Consider the following 18648-nt stretch of genomic DNA (forward strand, 5'->3'; position numbering starts at 1 on the left):
ATTATCAGATGGCCAGGTCTATAAGCAACGTAACGTATCTTGTACTTGATGCAATAGTGTGGTCCTTGAACACCCATGCACGCAGTGATGTTTACTGTCCCTGCAGTTTGCAATGGAACACGACGCGGGTACGCGGTGACGCTGATAGCGGCATAAGCAGTCGTTCGGAAACCATATATGTGAAGTAATGCAATCGCCCTGGTAATGCGCACTTCAATTTACCAGTCTTGCGGTCTTTTATTTTTGTTTTTCATTCACAGACCACCTTCTGCTGAGCATATCTATGACGGCAGACATCAAAATCAAGACTGCAACTAGGTCTACTCGGCAAATTGCAATGCCAATTCTGTTAGTGTCTACGAGCATACCTGCAGGAGTCTGATACAGGGAGGCCTTGGCTAGGTTGGTTAATCCCGATGGAAGCCATTTTGTCCGCCAGAGGATGAACGTTTGGAAATAAACATGCCTTTAATTTCTCAATATTCGATTTGTGCTCTGCATATATATATATATATATATATATATATATATATATATATATATATATATATATTGTTACACCCACAAAAGGCGTTACTTTGAAGCCGGGTAGAGTTAGAAGCGATGGCCTTGGTCAACTGAGCGCCTGTCGAGATTCAGCCAGCCAGCCACACGTCGTCGTCCTCGTTCACTACCCTTCGGTGCCCCCGCATACTGTTTGTTCAGGCGTGAACCCACTATGCACCTAAGCGCGTCACATTCGTGAACCCACTATGCACCTAAGAGCGTCACATTTCCCTCCGCGCAGACGAAGCCCGCCGGGCAAGTCAAACAGGCTGTCGAGAAATAAAGGGCTTTAAACGGGCGACATGCGAAAGTTAAGTCTTTGCTGACCGTCGGCCATTTGATGTGAGACGTGCTATGCGGTAGGTTAATTCGCTGATGCGCTCCGTAATAACATAGGGTCCAACATAGTGGGCCAGCAGTTTTTCACATAGTCCACGTTTCCTGGTTGGTTTCCAGAGCAACACTAAATCACCAGGGTCATATATCACGTGTCGGCGTCGGCGGTCGCAGCGTGCCTTCGAGCGGTCTTGTGAAACAAGAGTGCGTAACGAAGCAAGTCGTCGGGCTTCTTCAGCAAGACAGACTGTCTCTGATATACAAAGATTATCGTGGCTGGAAAACGGGAAGATAGTGTCTAGTGTATAACGAGGCGGACGAGCGTAGAGAAGAAAGAAGGGACTGTAGCCCGTAACTTCATGCTTTGAGGTGTTAAATGCGTACGTAATGAAAGGTAGCACGCTGTCCCAGTTCTTATGATCTGACTCGACATACATGGACAGCATGTTAGTAAGAGTTCTGTTCGTGCGTTCCGTAAGGCCATTTGTTTGGGGATGATACGGGGTGGAATGTCGAAACCTTGAAGCACATAGACGAAGCATCTCTTCGACCACGTCTGCAGTGAACTGCCGCCCACGATCGCTGATGATGACTCTGGGAGGTCCATGTCGGAGAATGACAAAACGCAGCAGAAAAATACACACTTCGGTTGCAGTAGCCGATGGTATTGCAGCTGTCTCACAGTAGCGTGTCAAGTGATCGGCACACACGATAATCCAGCGATTCCCATCGGATGAACGCGGGAAAGGACCGAGGAGGTCGATGCCAACTTGCTCAAAGGGAGAGCTGGGGGGTGGCACTGGATGGAGTTGACCAGGAGGAGCACTCGTCGGACGCTTATAACGTTGACACTCGCTGCAGCTGGACACATACTGGGCGGTCGTCTGGCGCATTTTAGGCCAGTAGAACCTTTCTTGGAGGCGGTAGAGAGTTCGCGCAGAACCCAAATGTCCAGATGTTGGATCGTCATGCATAGCGCGCAAGACGGAGACACGGAGACTCTCCGGGACCACCAGAAGATATCGTGGGCCTGTAGTAGAATAGTTCTTTTTGTAAAGAACCCCATCACGAACACAGAAACGAGTGGATGGCGCTGATTGCCTTGCAGTAATGAGCAGTGGTTCTAAAGTTCTGTCTTTTTGTTGCTCGACCTTGAAGGTATTTATATCAGGAAATCCCGGCTCCAGTGATGCGATATAGCAGTCGAAGTTGTCCGCGTCGCAGTCCGTCGTTGGAAGCGGCATGCGCGAGAGGCAGTCAGCGTCGGCGTGTCGGCGGCCACTTTTATAAGAAACGGTAAAGTTATATTCCTGTAAACGGAGTGTCCGACGCGCAAGCCGGCCCGACGGATCACGGAGATTAACCAGCCAGCAGAGAGAATGATGGTCTGTCACCACAGTGAAGGGGCGCCCGTACAGGTACGACCGGAAGCGCTGTACTGCGAAAATAACTGCAAGACATTCTTGCTCTGTAACGGTGTAGTTACGCTCGGACTTACTTAAAGAACGACTCGCATAGGCGACGACGTGTTCTTTGGTGTCGAGGCGTTGAATAAGGACGGCGCCGATGCCAATACCGCTAGCGTCCGTATGAACTTCTGTGGGAGCCGCACGGTCGAAGTGTCGGAGAATGGGATGAGACGTCAGACGAGACTTCAGCTCACGAAAGCTAGCTTCACATTCAGGAGTCCATTCAAAGGGAACGCCCTTCTGGAGGAGGCATGTCAGCGGATACGCGATGTTGGCAAATCCACGAATAAACCGGCGGAAGTACGAGCAAAGCCCTAGGAAACTGCGTAGCTCTTTTACATGGCGAGGTTGCTTGAAGGCTTCCACCGTAGCAGTCTTCGCTGGATCAGGCCGTATACCGTCCTTATCTACTAGGTGTCCCAGAACGAGTGTTTGGCGCTCTCCAAAATGACACTTCTTCGAGTTGAGCACCAAACCCGCTTTGTCCAAGCAGTCTAGCACAAGATCGAGACGTGCGTTGTGCTCACTGAACGTGCGCCCGAAAATCACTACATCATCTAGATAGCACATGCATACTTCCCACTTCAAACCACGCAGGATGTTGTCCATGAAGCGCTCGAAAGTTGCAGGCGCATTACAGAGCCCGAACGGCATCACATTAAATTCAAAAAGTCCATCTGGTGTTACAAATGCCGTTTTCTCCTTGTCTGCCTCGTGCATAGGAATCTGCCAGTACCCCGACCTCAAGTCAACAGACGAAAAGTAAGACGCTGATGAGAGGCAGTCGATAGCATCATCAATACGCGGAAGAGGATATACGTCCTTTTTAGTGATGGTGTTGAGGCGGCGGTAGTCAACACAAAATCGCCATGTACCATCTTTCTTTCTAACCAGGATCACTGGCGCTGCCCACGGACTACAGGATTCTTGGATTACATTCTTATTTAGCATTTCGTGGACTTGGTCACTGATCACCTTGCGTTCCGACGGTAAGACTCTGTATGGTTTCTGTCGCAGCGGTTGGGCAGATCCCGTATCGATGCGTATATATGTTCAAATACATTTCGAAATATTACAATAATGTAACTCGATAAAGCGCAACAATAATCATAATACTAAAGAAGGAGTTGTCTACTCAATACACGCAAGTAAGTGCGATAAAGAGCAATTAAAATAATGAACAAGACGGGCCCTATCCATAAACTCAGCTTCTAATATCCCACACGTTGTTAGTTCAATGCTACTTCAAGCATTTGTAAGGCAGCTGTCTATCTAGCATTATTGGGACTTCTGGAAACTGTTACCAGATGGCGCAACGTGCCTGTGAAAAGTGGGCAATTGTATGTGACATCACAATACCGATTGCTTGACGGATACGACCGCGGTGGAAGAAGAAGAAAGGTGTTTCATCGACGCTGTTGCGGAGAGGATCTTTTCAGTCGTCGTTTACGTCTCTCGCGGCAGATGGCGCAGATCATCGGAAGGGGGGGGGGGGGGGAGGGCAGGAATCAACTAAGCAGCTGACACGGCGCGCGAGGCTCCTCAATCATGGGGCGTCCTCCTCAATTGAATATCTAGTAAATTGTTCCACATATGCCTGTGTACCAGTCTAAGCGCCTGGCAGGCCTTTGGCAAGAATGCTTAGCATATCCTAAACATCTCAGCTGAGTAACGCTACACAGACCTGATCTTGCTTCGCCACTCAAGAAAGTCCACTTCAGAGAGAGTGTGCTTACTAATGTTCCCCTTTGTTAAATTGCAAAAACCAACCGGCTATTGAAAAGTGCAAAGCTTTTCCCAAGTTGCGCACATAAGGCGACAAACCACGACTTGCCAAATGCAGCGATGTTCGTGGTTGGCATGCTTGCCAAGCGCGGACATTGCTATTTACTTTTCATATTCGTTATTTTAATACAGTGTGCCTTGTAAGTCACTTCATTCTAACCTTTTATTTACTCCGAGTAGTGGCCACCGAGTCTACTGAATGCTGACACAGGACGCTGGGGCGAAAGTTCAAGAGAAACAAAAGCACGCCTGTGCAGACATTTCCAAACGGGATATAAATTATTGTCTAAATGATGCACGCTATAGCTACAATAATGTGATAATGATTCTTTGTGCCCAAACCAATCTTTTAAATCATGCAAAAACTCCACTGTAATTGTCTAAGCATGCGTAGGCATACACAACAATTTTACTTGGCCCACGCAGAAGTTGCAAGTTGGCCAGCCCTCAAATTCAGGTTGGCCCAACCACAAATTCAGCTTGGCCCTAAATTTCAAGTTGGCCCAAGCACAAATTTAGCTTGACCTACCCCCGAATTTAAAGTTGGCCCACCCCCAAATCACCCCTACTATAATGTTCCCCATGAATATCCTACGGAGCCCTAGCATTTCTGTGGACATTATCTGCGATCATGTATTTTTTTTTCAATTGTTCCTTATGGCTATAAAACTACCAATCACCTACATTTACGCTATTATGACAACTAAATGTCTTCGCAAATTACGCAATTTCATGCAAAAACAAGGCAATACAATTTTCGCGTGACGGGCTGAGGGAGCAGACGATAGAAAAAGACCTCCCCCCCCCCCCCCCTCCCAACACTGGAGTGCTCCTGGCGGCGAAGGGATGAAGCCCCGACAGAGTTAGAGTCAGCTCACTCTGCAAGCAGACAGCGCAATGCAGACACCTGTCTCTGTCCTTCTATGTGGATACGACGATAGTATGAGGGCGACGACAAGTGCCTTTGGATGACAACTTACTTATGACACACGTCACAAAAACGTTAGAACACGTTCCATTAGGACACGGGCCGAAGCTCCCAGAGGTGCCATACCACATTCAGTCTCAAATCGCTAACTTCTGCTAAGGTAGGGTAAAGAAAACTGCCTCGCTCTCGCTTTCATAGGTGACCCTTTGCCAGCAACATGGAGCACGGACAATAATATCATAAGAAGCGATAATAAGAAGTCATATCATAAGAAGCCAACAAACACTGACACCAAGGATAACATAGGGGAAATTACTTGTTCTTAATAAAGGAAATAAAGAAACGATAAATTAATGGAAATAAAAGGGATAAAAAAACAACTTGCTGCAGGTGGGAACACAACCCACAACCTTCGTTGTGGGTTCGGTTCGTTGTGATTGTGTGTTTGTTGGCTCCTGATGATATGACTAATAAAAATCGGACCCCTCGGTTAAGCCCCTTTCTTCTCGTTTATTACATAACGAGGGTCTCGAATCCGGCAACATTGATGCCTTCAGGTAGCATGTGTGGGTTTATTGACCAGTTGCTTTCACTCAAAAAGACCACGTTCTCGTGACGCCTGGGGCAATAAGGGCGTTCCACATCCGCCGCCAACGTCTGTGAGTGGTGGCGCCGGCTGACACTACCAGGGTTCTACTAGGACACATAAATACCCAAGAAAGTTGATGGGGAAACGGGGCCGCGGTTGGTCAATTGGTAGAGCATCGCACGCGACATGCGAAGGTTCTGGGTTTGGTTGCCACTTGCGACAAGTTGTTTTTTCATCCACTTTAATTTCCAATAATTCATCGTTTCTTTATTTCATTTATTAAGCACACGTAATTTAACCTATGTTGTCCTTGGGGTCAGTGTTTGTTGACTTCTTATGATATCACAAATAAAAATCGGGCCCCTCGGTTAACCCCCTTTCTTCTTGTTTATCCTTTACAGAGAAGTATTCAATTTACTAAAAAACACCGCAATCATCGAGGCATTGCGTAGTGAAGGTGCCGAGGAGTAAGGAGAAACTGGATGCCTCAGCAGGCCTAGACAATATACCATAAAGGCACCACAGCTACCCTAATTATTCTTAAGAAACGCGAAAAATTTGAATATGAAACCAGATCTGGAGACATAATCTACACTTCGCATGCCAAAAAGAAGTGCTTAAAAAGCTTTTTTGTTTGTTGATTTTGGGTTTCGGGCGCACTAAAACACTTTGTATAGAACGAACCACGGAATGGTATCTTCGTAACAGTAGCCTTGTAAGCATCCCTCAGCATACGATAATATGTGGTGACCAACAGAAACACACACATACACGCAAACACATGTATGTATGTATGTATGTATGTATGTATGTATGTATGTATGTATGTATGTATGTATGTATGTATGTATGTATATATGTATGCGTGTGCGTGGACAGACAGACAGACAGACAGACCGACAGACAGATAGACAGATACATAGATAGACAGATACATAGATAGATAGATAGATAGATAGATAGATAGATAGATAGATAGATAGATAGATAGATAGATAGATAGATAGATAGATAGATAGATAGATAGATAGATAGATAGATAGATAGATAGATAGATAGATAGATAGATAGATAGATAGATAGATAGATAGATAGATAGATAGATAGATAGATAGATAGATAGATAGATAGATAGATAGATAGATAGATAGATAGATAGATAGATAGATAGATAGATAGATAGATAGATAGATAGATAGATAGACAGACAGACAGACAGACAGACAGACAGACAGACAGACAGACAGACAGACAGACAGACAGACAGACAGTTAGACAGACAGACAGACAGACAGACAGACAGACAGACAGACAGACAGACAGACAGACAGACAGACAGACAGACAGACAGACAGACAGACAGACAGACAGACAGACAGACAGACAGATAGATAGATAGATAGATAGATAGATAGATAGATAGATAGATAGATAGATAGATAGATAGATAGATAGATAGATAGATACAGTAAACTGTCAGTTGTACGAACGTCGGTTTATCGAATATTTCAGAATAACGAACTTTTTAAAGACCCCCGGAAGTTTTCTTATAGATTCTATGCAAAAATGTTTCACTTAAACGAATTTCGGAACAGTCAATATTTCAGTTTAACGAACTCGCTCAGAGGACCATGGCTTGCACTGCACTGCACTGCAGGCGCAACCGGTGCCCGCCCTCATCAAACCGCCGCTCCAGCGGCCATGTAACGCCGCTGGCGCTATAGCGCCCCTGGGGCAAAGCGGCGGAGCAGAAAACGAACGGCAACGAGGCATGGCCTCCGATATCGCCCGCACAAAACGAGCAAACATGTAATCTCGGAGGCCATGAACAAAGTAACATCGCTGGCGCTTACGACGCCGCCAGAGCAAAGCGGTGATCTGTCACACCACAAACCACGTGGTGCGTGTGTTTTTCCGACCGGATAGTCGTGGCATGGTCGTCGTCTCTTTCTTTGCAGTCTCGTCGGTTCCGCATGTGCACACAAACGACCACGTGGTGTGTTTTTCACTGATATGTACAAATTCCATTTCACACATTTCTAACACTATGGATACCATGTCTTTTGCTCCATGAATTGCACTTCAAACTTTTGACTCCGTGTGCCATGCCTTATGTTGGTCTAGTGAGTATTCAGTTTAGTGAACTTTCACTTAAGTGAACTATTTCCTTGGGTCCCTTGAAGTTCACTCAAGTGAGAGTTCACTGTGGACGGACGGACGGACGGACGGAAGGACGGACGGACGGACGGGCGGATGGACGGACGGACGGATGGATGGACGGACGGACGGATGGATGGATGGATGGATGTCCGTGCGCGTGTGTGCGCGCGCGTGTGTGTATGACTTCTTTCCGATACTTCAATCCGCAGACTTGGATTGGATTGGATTTCCTTCTACCTTGGTGAGACATTACCAAATGAACCAGCGTCTTTGTGTTATGCGCAAGGACACGTGCTTGAGACACGCGTCTGGGTAGGGCCACAGCAAGACAACAACGATTCTGACGGTGAATCGTATGACAGCATGACTTCTATCTCTGTCATTCGGCGCGAGTGAACAATATGACAATTGTTTGATAATATATTGGTACTCGGAGGGCGTGAGCGAGAGAAACACGGACTGCGACGTCAGCTGCGACTATGCGTAATGCAATCTTACTTACAGATACCTATGTCATAAGGGCTGTATGTAAAAACAATCATGGAATTTCTACGGCGGCAAAGAAACGTTTAGAAACTATGCACATCCAACGCACATTTTGGAATCTATGCGAAAAAGAATCTTTCTTGAAGCGGTAATCAAATGCTACAAATTTGCCCATTTTCTTCCTGCGTCTTTTGGCGCAAAAGTAAACCGGTGCGAAGGCGTGGGGTCTGACGAGCCAGTGCTACACTTATAATGGCTTGTATTTCTTCATTTTCTTTATAAACTAGAAGAAAGGAACTAGAAGAAAATAAAACTCCGAGAGTGTTAGCCAGCGCCACCACTCACATACCTTGGCGGTGGACGTGGAACGTCCTTATTGCCGCAGGCGTCACGAGAACGTGATCTTTTTGAGTGAAGGCAACTGGTCAATAAACCCACACATATTACCTGAAGGCATCAATGTTGCCGGATTTGAGACCCTCGTTATGTAATAAACGAGAAGAAAGGGGGTTAACCGAGGGGCCCAATTTTTATTAGTCATATCATAAGAAGCCAACAAACACTGACACCAAGGACAACATAGGGGAAATTACTTGTGCATAATAAATGAAATAAAGAAACGATAAATTAGTGATAATTAAAGTGGATGAAAAATCTACTTGCCGCATGTGGGAACCGAACCTAGAACCTTCGCATTTCGCGTGAGATGCTACCGTTTGAGCTACCACGGCGTCGTTTCCCCATCCACTTTCTTGGGTATATATGTGTCCTAGTAGAGCCCTGGGTGTGTTAGCCAACGCCACCATTCACAGACCTTGGCGGCGGATCTGGAACGTCCTTTTTGATACAGGCGTCACGAGAACGTGATCTTTCTTTTTTTCAGTAGCTCTTTGGCGAATTCCAAAGAAGAAATACAGCATTTACCACATTCTAGACCAAATGTTTCTTCTTTTGCCTGTTAAAGGGTTACACAAATTTACGTAACAAATTAGGTTTCATCGCAAGTTGAGAAGCCTCGCCACCATAACAGAAAGGAGATTGCTCTAAATATATGTCCTTTTGTGCACTACCAAGTAATGGTTCAAGGTGCAGTTATTTCGAAGGTAACAATATTGGCGAAGCTCAAAGAGCTTAGTCATACTTTTGCTGCTAGGCTGGCCGACCACCTCGCTAACCTTGTTGACCATACAGCCTTCCACTGTAAGCCTCGCGGTGGATGTCTTTAGAGGTGACATTTTAGGGGTTCCTGTGCCAGTACTAGGAAGCTGCAATTCATGTAGACAGTGGCTGTCACGCAAGCTTGTCCATTTTCTTTTATGCACAAGAGAGAAATGCCACCATGATGTCGTTCGTTCTTAAACAGTCCCTTGGGTACATACAGTATGGGTTGTCATGCGGTGCCAAAAAGTCGTTCAATCCACTCATGCCACGCTTCTGACTATGCTGTAGTTCGCTAGTTCTTGAAATACGTTCATGGCCCTTTTGTTAGCCATCATTTGACACCGATACTTCACTATCTGTGGCGTATTGTGCATATAATGTGGTGCCTGACAAATTCGCACCACGTGAAAGTGCAGGTGCATGAAGTTTGATAAGGCATGCTCGCATTTCCAACGATTTGACATATTTCTTCAAGTGCTGCCCTCGTGCCCAGAGTTAGGAAGTGTATCATAGCCAGGTGTGTAATGCATATATGAGCTGCAGTGGCATATATGAAAGAGGCACGCTCCATAATTTTGCATTCGCTTAACTAAAGCCGACCCTTTTCCCGTTTGTAACGTTTTAGAGCAAGTGGCAGGTCACTGCGTTGTGCCCAGCATTCAATAAACGAGCACATTTTGGTGTTTTATGTGTCGCTCACAGAGAACCTTCAACTATGCATATGAAATAGGCCGGTTTCATGCCTTCGCATTTATCATAAGCCAGTACTAAACGTTCAAATTGGCACCAGCTTGGGCTTTGTCGGCTTCCCAACGGCACAAGATTTAGGAATCTTCGTGAATGCAACTTTAGACGGCACGTATATATAAGCTGATGGAAGTGTGCTTAGTGCGATACCCATTACACGGACACACAACGTGAGCTCGCGCCGTCTGGGCTGTCAGGGTGCGCTGGCATTGAGTGCGCATGCGTGGCCCATGTGCGGGCCGTTAGAAGGCTTCGAGGGATGCCGATGCACCGGGGCATGACTCTAAAACATTCATCACAAGAAGACAGTTTTTATAGTACGAAGGCGATGGAGAGGAGTCTTCAGTGCAATACGGCTTGAGCTGTCCCTGCAACACGAGAAGGTGCTGATCATCGAGGTCGAAGCTGATCAGCGCTCTCTTCCAAAGCTCGCAGGCCGAATACGAGGGATTAGGCGAATGTAGTTGGCTTTGGTCGCAACCACCTATGATATCAATGTGAGCTGTGGGGCTCCACAGAAGCGGCACAGCGAGAAATATAGGAGGGGGGGGGGGGTACTGCAAAGGCAAATGACAAAGTGTTTGTGTTTGCCCCTTTTTAATTAGACAAAGTAAGGTACATACCGGTAATACGTAAAATTCTTCGTAACTCAAACTATTTTTCCACATAGTCCCCTCACCGGTTTGCATATTTGTTTGTCCCTTCGCAGCCCTGTGGTAGAATTAGTCTCCGGCTAACTGTGGAACCACCACCGGATTGCTGTCTTGGCTTCATCGTTGCACGTGAACCGCTGTCCTGTCAGGAACTTCTTCAGCAGACCGAAAACGTGAAAATTACTAGGGGCGAAGTCCCGATTGCATGATGTGTGGTCCAGACTGACCCAGTGAAACGACCGGAGCTTGTCCTCAGTCGGCGACACAGGCGGTCTCCCGAACGCTCATTGTCACGCAGGTTTTTACGGCCTTTTGCGAACTCACACCACCACCACCTCACACTTTTCAAACCAAGACACGTTCCCCCATACGTGGGCTGAATTTCCCTGTGGATTTCAATGGGCGTTCGTCCTTTGCTCCACAGAAAACCAATTACACTTCGTTGCTCGTACGCCATGGACGTTGGAAGCACAGCCCTCATCTTCAAAAGTGACAGAAGCGCGTGCCCCGGAGCAACCGGCCAACAAGGCAGACAAAGGTCTACGAATGGGAATGGATTTGGCAACTTCACATTTACAGCCGTATTTTGGCTAAAGATATAGCGGCAAAAACTTTCTGATTCGCCTTCGTAAATGTGTTATTTTGTGGAATTGGGGAACGTGTTTGCCTGAAAAACGCGAAGTTATCGTTCCTGCTCTTTGGGTATTATTTGTGCGCTGATGGGTAGCTAAGTCGATCTTGCTTATGGTGCTGCGTGATCTCTTGATACGTGATCAATGGGGTCGGCCTCTCGTGATCGCTCCCAAGAGCCCGGCAGGACAACTCTCAGGTCCAAAAGTGGGCAATTTCATTGCCTGGGGCTGCGGAGTCTGAGGGTGTTCATATGAAGCTTTTGGGTGTGACCGGAGGTCGTTGGGAAATTATCTGTTGTGTTGTACAGTGGATTCGTTCACACGAGAACTTACGGCACGCTTGCTGCGAGCCTGTAATGTTGACTTCGGCTGTAGTTTGGGCGATGGCAAAAGCGATGGCCGTTTCAACCGTCTGTACGGGATCGTATTTTAGAAGCGTGGGACTGGTGACAGTTGATTGTATTGAATACCTCGGCCGTCATTGCTCTTCTGTCACCATAAGAGGTGGCGTCCGTGTATGCGGTGATCATTTCTATGCCGTAACGTGTGTTCAATTTGTGTAGTGTTCAACTGAAAGTGTGTTGAACTTTATATAACTATGTGGATTAAAAATTTTTATCTAACCATTACCAACGTGTCATAATTAATGAATCCGGGGTACCGCAGGGATTTGTACTGGGTCCCCTTCTTTTTTTAATTTACATTAAAGATATTGCGAGAAATATTGGCTCAACTATAATACTCTTTCCAGACGATTGTTTAATTTATAGGCAAATAGCTTCTCAACATAATGTAAACGCCTTGCAAGCCAACCTAGTCAAGCTGGCTGAATGGTGCCATCTAGGCAGATGGAAATTAATATAGGAAAAAGGAAACACATCTATTTTTTCATACTCAATAATACGCGCTGTAATTTTTATACAATTTACAATACTCTGATCGAACAGGGTGAGTGTTCTAAACATTTGGGAGTATTTTTCACATTTGACTTATCTTCAGACAGACACGTAGATTATGTCACGAAAAAAAGAACGCTTCAAAAGCTAGGCCTCATTAAGCACGGACTATCACTCGCGAACTCGGAAACGAAAATGCATACGTACACATACCTGATAAGGCCTTCTTTAGAGTATGCCTCAATCATATAGCCTCCAAATACCGCTAGTCTTACAAAACGCCTGGAATAGGTCCAGAAAAAGGCTGCTATGTTTATTTTATCTCCTTACTCAACATACACCAGCGTTTCCCTTTTAAAACCCAAACTTAATCTTTTAAACCTTGACGCTAGACGCAAGTTTTTACGTTTGTCTTTTTTTCACTCTTTATTTTGGTGACTCTGGATTCGCGGCTACACGCATTGTTCCTGCGCATCATATTTCCACACGTACGGATTACATACACAAAGTATCCCTTATTTTCACAAAAACAGTGATCAAACTGCCCCCCTTTTGTTATCAATTAAAGAATGGAACGCGTTACCAGAAAGCCTTGCGACGATATGGGAAACTGCTCCGTTCCAGAAAGCCCTACTTGCCCCTCTTGAACCAAAAGCAGTACAGTAATTTGAATGTAAGGACAATAACTCGATTCATGCAAGATTTCCATGTTAGCACAGTATATAATTATCGAATTGTATTATGCCAAGCCGATTGTTGCATTGCCGTGATGTGTTTCTCGCTTTTGCAACTGTATGAGGAAAGAACACCTTCTGCTCGCACTCGACCTGAAAGGGGCCTTCGATAACATCTCTCACGAGGCCATTTCAAGGGACTGAACGACATCAGCTGCCGGGAGCGCATCTTTAATTACGTCAAATCGTTACTGATGAGCCGGACGGCAACCACTGGAATAGGCCAGACTCGATCGGATACGATCGACGTGCCGAACAAAGGAACACCGCAAGGGGACGATAGTCTCCCCGATTCTCTTCAACGTCGCCATGCTAGCGCTGGCGAAAAAGCTGCGGAAGATCACGGACCCAGGTTGCACCCTGTAGGCAGACGACCCCACGCTCTGGGCCACCAAGGGCTCCCTAGCGCGAAAAGAGGCGACCCTTGAGGAGGCCGCTACGGCCGTGAAGAGATTAGCGGTCGCGAGCGGGATGCGTTGCCCGCCCGAGAAGTCCGAGGTGATCTGGGTGCACGGAGGAGGAATCTACAAGTCCCCCGGCCCCATCTACCTCTATCTAGAGGGTCAGAAGATCACGCAAGGCAATAAGACTAGGATTCTGGGTTTTTGAATCCAGAGTAACCTGAAAGCCTCCCACACGATCCAAACCCTAAGGTCTGCCACCAGCCAGATCTCCCGGATTATCAAACGAATTACAAGAAGCCGCAAAGGCATGCGAGAAGAGGACACGCTTCGCCTCGCTCAGGCTCTGGTGATTAGCAGAGTAACGTATAGCATGCCGAATCACTGCCACTCGCTAAACAAACGCGACCAAGAACAAGTCGATGCTATCATCAGAGGCGCGTACAAAACGGCCCTGGGTCTGCCTGTCACCACCTCAAACGAGAAGTTAGCGGCCCTCGGGATCCACAACACCTTCACTGAGCTCTGGGACGTGGTTATGGCTTCGCAAAGATCCAGACTACAGAACACGGCTGCGGGCAGAGCCGTCCTCTACCGTACCGGAACGGCAACGGAGCTCCGTGCCCTCGATGGGCAACGATCCCTCCCGCATGAGGTCAGAGGCAAGATGAACGCGAACCCCATACCGAAGCACATGGGTCATGAACTCCATGAAGGACGACGCAAGGCTCGCATCGACGGACAGCGGGACAATTCAAGGGTGTCCCATACGGGGACGTGGCGGCGTACCCTGCAGGGCGCCTCTTCGCGGTAGCCGGCATAAACGGGAGAGATAAATTCTTGACCCTCGCCGCATCAGTCAAGCAGAGACCCCAGCTGCGGCTGAGACCATAGCCGCGGCGTTAGCAATAAAGCAACAAGACAGGGTAGGCAGGGAAGTTCATGTGGCTACCGACTGGCAACAGGCCTGCCGTAACTTTATCAACGGACGAACACCGCTGCTGGCGGCTCAGATTCTAGGCCCGAGGCTGCAAGAACCCCATCAAATCACATGGACGCAGAGCCACGCGGGTCTGGAGGAGGACGAAAGGGCGAACGCCTTAGCTCGGGCGCTAATCAACCTAGGGGGGGGGGGGGGGGGGGGCAAAACCAATCGCCTCATCAATCCCCACCCATCGTGCCCTTGCGATTGAATTACTGCGACCGACTCGAGATCCAGTGACTCAACCGTAGGATTTATCCTCCCCCTCAAAGAAAGCTCAGCAGTGAAGAGGCAGTAGCTCTCAGACTTATTCAGACCAACACATTCCCAAACCTACACAGACACAGCAAAATGTTCCCCCATACATATCGCGGCATCAGCCCCTGGTGCGGCGACAGACGCCCTACAGTCTTTGACATCTCGTGGAGGTGTGGGGGCAAACCTCAACACTTAAAGACGTCTAGCATTAAATTTGAGCGGTGGGAGGTGCAGCTGACCGGCGATACCGTGGCGGGACAAGAAGCTCTCGTCCAGCCAGTACGTCGAGCAGCCATGGCCAGTGGACTCCTGGAATGAGGACACCACCCTCTCAACTTCAAGAGCGACGACCTCGATGGTCCAAATAAATGTTTTCTCTTTCTCTCTGTCTCCTTGATCTCGCGAGAGAGGCTTGATTTCGGATGGTTAATGCTGCAGAGGGTCCCTGAGGTTCCCCAGAAGAGAGAGGAGAAGCATCCCTGTAGCTGTGGCTCCAAGCCTCATTTTTGGACTCGAAAGATGTGCTTCTAGAACGCGCCGACCGTGTTCTTCAGGCTGAGTTTTATTGGTTGGAGGCCGTGCTAACGGGAAGTTCAAAGGCCTGCTGGTAGGCTTTCTTCATCATACCATTAATCTTTCTCGGTTTGGCATGCTCACATTTGCATGGACGGATTTCGCATGTTGTAAAACAAGCGAAGTCGAAACTGCCACTGAAACAAAGCAGATTCTAGTCTGACATTCGCTGTGACCGCACGTAAACAAGGCAGTTCCACATAACTAAAAGCATTCTTGGGTTGTCAGCCGAACGCTGCAAATATCATACCTTTAGTGTGAAGTTTGCTCTGTCATTCAGCTCATGTCATGTAACAAGCACTTACACCACTAAACGAACAAATGTAGCTTCGTCCAAACGCACTGAAAAAAAGATCTAACTGTGCTGCGACGGGCGCACACAGAAAACAATTCGAGCACACAATAATTCGAGCAGTGCAAATGATGATCCTGCACATACGGTGCGTTTAAGTGACCAGGCTCAGCGTCGTACACGTTTCATATCGTGAAAACACACTTGAACATCGCTTCAACTTCGCGATGTCAGGCCACTGTTGCCGACTATTTCATGCCGCCATGTTGACTTTACCACGCAGCAAGTGCGGAGCACCGAACCCAGAAAAACATTTTTGCACTGAAATTACAATCCTACATGAACGAGAAGGAAAGGATCAACCGAGGGCCCCGATTTTATTAATCATATCATAAGAAGCCAACAAACAATGTCACCAAGGAAACCGTAAGAAAAATTATTTGTAGTTACTAATTAAATTAAACAAATGATAAATTGATGGAAATGAAAGCGTATGAAAAAACAACATGCCGCAGGTGGGGATCGATTCCACGTCTTCGCATTACGTGTGCGATACTCTACCAATTGAGCTACCGTGGCCTTACTTGCCATTCGCATTCTTAAGTAATCATGTTTTACTTCTAGAACTAACCCTGCGAGTGCTAGCCAGCGCCCTGACTCACAAGTCTTGGTGGCGGATGTGGAACATCCTTTCTGCCGCAAGCATCAGGAGTACGTGATCTTTTTCAGTGAAAGCAACTGGTCAATAAACCCACACATGCTACCTGAAGGCATCAATGTTGCCGGATACGAGCCTTCGCTATACATACCGAGCGTCTCGTTATGTTGCCGGATTGGAGATCATCGTTACTCGTAACGAGTGTCTCGAATCCGGCAACGTTGACGCCTTCAGGTAGAATGTGGGTGACGTTATGTAATAAACGAGAAGAAAGGAGTTAACGGAGCGGCACGATATTAATTTTAATAATCATATCATTACTAGACGCCACCTATATATGAGCAATGCGAAGTGTGCTTAGCGTGACACCAAATACACGGACACTCAACGTGAGAGTCCGTGAAGAAAGGGGTTAACCGATGGGCCCGATTTTATTAATCATATCATTAATACTTAACGAGGGCCTTGAATCCGGCAACATGGATCTCCACAGGTAGCATATGTGGGTTTATCGACCAGTTGCCTTCAACCAAGAAAGCTCACGTACTCGTGCCGCCGGTGCCGGAAACAGTGTTGCACATCCGCCGCAATGGCTTGTGAGTGAGCCTTTTCCGCACGAGACAGATTGTCCGCACCAGTCAATATATCGCGAAATGAAAACACGTATAATGCTGCGCTCAAATTTTGCATTAGGGAGTATCACACCCATCGGTGAATATATTATTCAGCGACATCGACGGATGTTCACAGACTTACCAACCCTTAAGGTACTCTCGCTTGGATGCAATAAACATGACTCAACACTTTACTTAAGGCCTGAAACCATTCTCCAACGTTTAAAATCTTGTCTCTCTCAGTACATTATAACCTGCATATAATTACAAAGCTTTTGTAAGCTTCCCCTCCATTCGTCGAGATAAGTTCAATAACGGCCGGGCAGCGGTAGATTAGAGAGTGACGCAAGGCAGAATTGCCGCTCAATTTTTGTTAGCATGTGCTACACATACAGGACTGTGTGAGTGCGAGCGTTGTCGTAGAACATAACCGAATCGTCGCAGATTAAATCATTCTGGTGTTTTCCTCGAACTGGCTGCCATAACCGTGATAGTAATAAAGATAAAATTGCAGTTGACAATCCAACATTGCAATTTTGAAATCAAACGAGCTCTTTTATATAAAAAATTTCTCGAGCGATGAAAATACTCGCTACACAATTTGTTCATGGTAATTCACTAACGCAGAAACGACGCGACGGGGTCTGAGGCTCAAAAAAAAAAGACAATGTAGTGAGCATCAAAATGTTTCTGCAACGTCGTGGCTTGTAAATTGCCGAGGACGATGATTTAGTACAAGCGCCTACTGGCCTTCGTTGGTATTAACTACTCTTCTCCCTGAGCAAAACAAAAACTCATTGAAAACCCACACATACACAAATTCCGCAAGAAATAATGTTGATGCTGAAAACATGAACTGATGCTGGCCTCGTACAATTCAGATTCTTTAGCTTATACGACGTATTGTCCACATGTAAACTAATCACGTGGATAACGTCTAGTGCGCCGAAGAATCATAATTTCTTATTCTCTAAACTGGAAATAAACCTTTACGAAATAGAAATGCCTTGAATCTACGCCAGTGAATTGGGTTCTTCTTCCGGTTTTGTTTTTGACTGAAGAAGCGGTTCATAGCTAGGTCTCACGGAATCTTCTGGTATCAGGGAGAAACAATATGGCCGTGACTAGATATAGCTTCTGTCCGAGCAAGTAGTAGTCTCTGGCCCGTTTTCCTTGCCAAGGTGTTATATGTTGCCGCTTCCCTGTGTGTCGCTTTCATTGACATGTACATGCACTAGGTCAGTGGTGTTCATGAGATTGGTTCTTAATATATTGATGGACTATAAGGCTTAGCCGCAAGGACCTCCAAACCCAGAAGGTTGTGTTGGCATGGCCAGCATTCGCTCTTGTTCACTCGTGGCACCTCGCCACGTCGAGCGATCGAGATGTTCACACATGCAGGCAAATACATGAACAAGTCAAATCCATAACAAATGTGACCATTAAACGCGTGAGTTACGCGGTGGTGCTTGGGTCACATTAATGAGTGACTTCAATGTAATTGAACAAAATTCCAATAAAGTTGCTTTTGCATAAAGTAAGCGGCGCAAGCCATACCACACGACGGAGAACTGAGTCACTAGCGTCTTGTTTTGAACACCACTTGTTGAAGCTCAGCGGTGCACAAGTTCCCCAGAACGCTTCTACGTATAGCAAAATAGGTCGCTGCTCTGAATTATAATTTGTAGGCATATATAAAGTAACCTTTCAGAATACGAGTGAAAAACAAGGGCAAACATAGGCATCAA

General features: G+C 46.6%; 1 long non-coding RNA gene and 1 other non-coding gene across 2 annotated transcripts in view; both read right to left on the bottom strand.

Annotated features, from left to right (window-relative positions):
• Positions 1–18648, bottom strand: part of LOC140214216 (uncharacterized) — a 359561-nt gene that overhangs the window by 214959 nt on the left and 125954 nt on the right. The window lies entirely within an intron of this gene.
• On the bottom strand, positions 16136–16207 carry TRNAT-CGU (transfer RNA threonine (anticodon CGU)). The gene has a single exon. It is a non-coding gene; the product is annotated as a tRNA-Thr (tRNA).

This window comes from Dermacentor andersoni, chromosome 11 (genome assembly GCF_023375885.2).
Source record: "Dermacentor andersoni chromosome 11, qqDerAnde1_hic_scaffold, whole genome shotgun sequence".
Classification (NCBI taxonomy): Eukaryota; Metazoa; Arthropoda; class Arachnida; order Ixodida; family Ixodidae; genus Dermacentor; species Dermacentor andersoni.